The 4,144-nt window shown below is 51.2% G+C and overlaps 1 long non-coding RNA gene across 2 annotated transcripts; it reads right to left on the bottom strand.

The window, feature by feature from the left end:
- Positions 1-1,033: 1,033 nt before the first annotated feature.
- LOC111821797 (uncharacterized) lies at positions 1,034-3,275 on the bottom strand. 2 transcript variants are annotated; one of them, XR_002825142.1, is made up of 3 exons: positions 3,172-3,275; positions 2,533-2,644; positions 1,034-1,353 (listed from the first exon to the last, which is right to left on the bottom strand). It is a non-coding gene; the product is annotated as an uncharacterized LOC111821797 (long non-coding RNA). The 2 variants fall into 2 exon arrangements; XR_002825143.1 differs by having other exon boundaries at positions 2,533-2,641.
- Between the last annotated feature and the right edge of the window lie 869 nt (positions 3,276-4,144).

The raw sequence follows: 4,144 nt of genomic DNA, 5'->3' as shown, positions 1-4,144 counted from the left end.
ATATATGTATGGAGCCCTCGTGGAGCAGTGGTTAAGCTCTCAGCTGCTGGAAAGTCCGCAGTTGGAACCCAGCAGCCGCTCTGTGGGAGAAAGATGCGGCAGCCTGCAGCCTGCTCCTGTAAAGATTACCAGACTGAGAAACCCTGTGGAGCAGTTCTACTCTGTCCTACAGGGTCCCCAGGAGTCCAAATCGACTGGACCGCAGTGGGTGGGTTGGGTCCCTCTCTAGCAGGAAAAGACAATTGTACATTACTGTAGAGCGGCTTCTGGTGGACACCAAATCAATGCTTTTGCAGCTTGGGTCAGGTTTTTTAGGTTAATATTTGGTTTTGTGGATAAGAAAAACCTTAAAATCAAAGCAAGATGTCTGTTATTAATTTTCCTCTTCAACAGAGATACTGTATGGCTTAACTAATCACAAGGTGCAGCTACCCAGGCCAAGAAAAGAACTTCGCCAGCCACCCCAGCGGCTCCTCCACGTGCCCGTCTCTATGACTGACCGTTATCCTGACTTGTGTAGGACACATTGATTGCATTTTTAACGGTAAGTCAGCTGGGGGAGGGGGGTAGGGAGGAGAGGCGGTGCTCAGGGAAGCTTCTTCGCCTTCAGGGCCCAGTTGTCTTCGCTGACCCCCACCCCCAACTCCGCCCTGTCGTAAGACCTGCCACCGCCTCGCGACCCCTGCACCCCTGCAGCGGGGTTTGCAGCCCTCATCCGATTTCAAAATGCCATTTAACGCAACTGTAGCGGACCGAGCCGTAGGTTTCCCAAGAAGTAGAAGCGAAAGAGGATCGGAAACTGCGAGCTGAGTGATTTCAGGGTCGAGCATGCGGAAGGGGGGGCCCCAGCCCTGCTGCCGGGCCTCCCGCCTCGCCCGCAGGCCCCGCGGGTTCTCCGCAGCCCCGGAGGAGGCCGGCCTGTGCAGAGGAAGCGGGAAGAGCTCCCGGTGCGGGCCTGAGCTCGGAGCAGAATGCACAGCGGGCGACTGATGGTGTCGGATCGTGGATATCCCCTGTGCATCCGTATGTGGGTGTAACCGTGGCCTGAAGGATGCGCGGGAAATCGTGAGAGTGGGTGCCTAAGGGATGCAGTCAGTTGGAGGACTTAGTTCACTTCACGCCATTCCATAGTGTTTAATGATGGATTTTAAAAATGGAAAAAACAGAAAACCCACACACAACTTCCGTCCGTGTTTTGGAGCGATCCCCTGCAAGAAGCCTCCACTCTCTCCTGCTCATCACGAGTTCTTTCTCCTCGGAGCTTCTGTCTGAGCCGGCATCATCCACAGTGCGACTTGGTGCCTGTGAAATCTTGGCAAGGTTCCTCTTTCTCCTGTGACTCAGCCTTCTCTTCTATAAAACAGGGATGCACATGAATAGCTGAGCGTTCACGTCACCTTCCACATGAGAGAGAGGGAACCAGGAGACCTGAATTCTAGACCCCTTCTCCCCTTCTCTGCGCCACATGGGTCCTGCCACCAACCTGCCAATCCTTGGGCAAGCCTGTGCCTTTATTGAGTCTCCTTTTCCTTAGCTCTGGAGTCTCTGGGTGGTGCAAAATGTTCACGTGCTCTACTAACCTAAAGGTTCGAGGTTCGAGTCCACCCAGAGGCACCTCAAAAGAAAGGCCTGGCAATCCATTTCTGAAAAAGAGCCATTGAAAACCCTATGGAGCGCAGTTCTACTTGACACACATGGGGTCGCCATGAGTTAGGTGACTCCGTGGCAACTGGTTTCCTCAGCTCTACCGTGAAGCGATTGGAGAACTTCAAGAATATTTTTAAAACTCATTATCATGAAAATAACATAAATATTATAAATGTTAATAATGAGGCCTGCCCAGGTGGCTCTGACCCATTAGAAGTGATTTAGGAAATAGTATTGGAGTTATTATTCCCTCTCCTTGAGCATAGCGAATGTGACCCAGCTGGAGCTGGGCTCACAAGGACTCACAAGGACACATCAACTGGGCCCTGAGGTATAAAGACAATAGCTAAGATAATCTTGGAAAATATCTTTTAGGGGAACATTCATGTCCTCTTCCCACTTCTGCCCTTTTGAATATGTGCTGAATAAAACTTTCTTTTCCCTTTGCTAAACTTTATGATGTTTTTTCCCCTACAACAGAAGGAAGCAGCTTTTTTCTCAAGCCCTACCTTCCCCTCTGCCTCCCCCACCCCCTCCCTTCCCTCTCTGTCACTCTCATCCTACCCCTAACAACCCCCACCCCTCTCCTAACAACCCCCACGCCACTCCTAATAACCCGTGCCACAACAATAACCGCCACCCCTCCCCCCAAACCTCCTATTGGAAAACCTCTAGGAGGATGGTCCAGCTGCAGCTGGGCTTGTCACCCCCACCTGCCCGCCCCCGGGGGCTTTCCAAACTAATGAGGAAGTCAGGCCTTAAGCTGGAGCTTCCGGATCGGTAGCCATCCAGTCTGTCTCCTGAAGGATTTATTGGGCCAGCACAGTCTTGAAAGTGTTTTGTTTTATTTTAATTAGTTATGGACATTTAAGATCAAGAGATTACCCGAAGAATTTGGGCCATTTCCTTCAGGGCTGCAAGTCACTCAGCTGAGCCATCTCCGTCCACACGCAGCCTCCAGGGGAGCCCCTATGGGCTTTTGAAACTGAGATTTCTGCTTTAAAGAAATGTATAGTTAATAGTGGAACTTGGGGCATTGGTAAGCAAGGCAGAGGAAGTATTTTGGAGTCAGGAACCCTGAGATTTTACAGGACAAGAAATTCTAAAGGGTGAAGGCTGGCCCTGCCCTAGGAAATGTAACTTTGGACTTGGGCCTCAGTTTCCCCATCTGCACAATGGGTCAAACAGTTGGTCCCAACATTTTAGACATTTTAGTGAAGATTGCATGAACTTTGCCTGTGATCGTTTCTTGCTTTTGTTCTTCCCCACTCAGAGGATCCATTGCTCAGGCTGATGGTCTAGGCCCCATCATCTCAGAGTCTTCGGGGATCAGTCCAGCCTCGAATCCTGCCTGCCTCCCTTTCTACCCTTCCCTCCCCCCATGCAGCACCTGACACCGTCCTCCTCTGCAACCAGTCCTCTCCCCTCCCCCCATCGCAGCTCTTCCTCTGCCCCTGCAGCCCCTGCCTGGGCAACTCCACATCTCCCACTTCCTGGGCAACCCCACATCCTTCAGGTACTCACAGATGGGAGACTTTCCCTCTGTGGGAAAGCTTTTCAGACTGCAGCTCTTTCTTCACACTGGCCAGGAGCCAAGCATGGGAGTGCTGGCCACATCCCTCTCTGGGAGAAGTGACCGTGTTCCTCCCTCTGAGCTCCCATGGCCCTGCACCCTGTGTGGCCTTGTTCTTGGGGCTCAGCCAACCTGGCTACTTCTCAGGGCTCGTCTGCCCCTGCTGCCCTCCCCAGAGAGGCCTCCTTCAGTTTCACTGGGATTACCCTCACCTTCTAGGCTTCTCCTCTTCCGCTGATTTGCCTTATCTGCCATAAATTATGTCCCCCCAAAATATTTGTCAACTTGGCTAGGCCATGATTCCCAGTATTGTGTGGTTGTCCTCCATTTTGTGATCTAATTTTCCTACGTGTTGCAAATCCCTGGTGGCACAGTGGTTAACAGCTACGGCGAGCTACAGTGAGCTAGGGCTGCTAACCAAAAGGTCTGCAGTTTGAGTCCACCAGCTGCTCCCTGGAAACTGTGTGGAGCAGTTCTACCCTGTCCTGTAGGGTAGCTATGAGTCAGAATTGACCCGAGTGCAGCGGGTGCAGCGGGTTTTTTCTTTTCTTTCTTTTCTTTTTTTTTTTTTTGATGATGTTAATGAGGCAGGATTAGAGGCAGTTATGTTAATGAGACAAGACAATCTACAGGATTAGGTTGTATTTTGAGTCAATCTCTGTTAGATATAAACGAGAGAATTGAGTAGAGAGGAAAGGGACCTCATTACCACCAAGCAAGAAGAACCAGGAACGGAAGGCATCCTTTTGGACCTGGGGTCCCTGTGCTGAGAAGCTCCTAGACCCAGGGGAAGACTGATGACAAGGACCTTCCCCCAGAGCCAACAGAGAGAGAAAGCCTTCCGCTGGAGCTGGCACCCTGAATTCAGACTTCTAGCCTCCTAAACTGTGAGAGAATGAATTTCTGTTTGCTCAAACCATCCAC

Source organism: Trichechus manatus, unplaced genomic scaffold (assembly GCF_000243295.1).
Source record: "Trichechus manatus latirostris isolate Lorelei unplaced genomic scaffold, TriManLat1.0 scaffold00106, whole genome shotgun sequence".
Classification (NCBI taxonomy): Eukaryota; Metazoa; Chordata; class Mammalia; order Sirenia; family Trichechidae; genus Trichechus; species Trichechus manatus.
The sequence above is the reverse complement of the archived record's forward strand: the minus strand, read 5'-3'. Positions and strand labels throughout refer to the sequence as shown.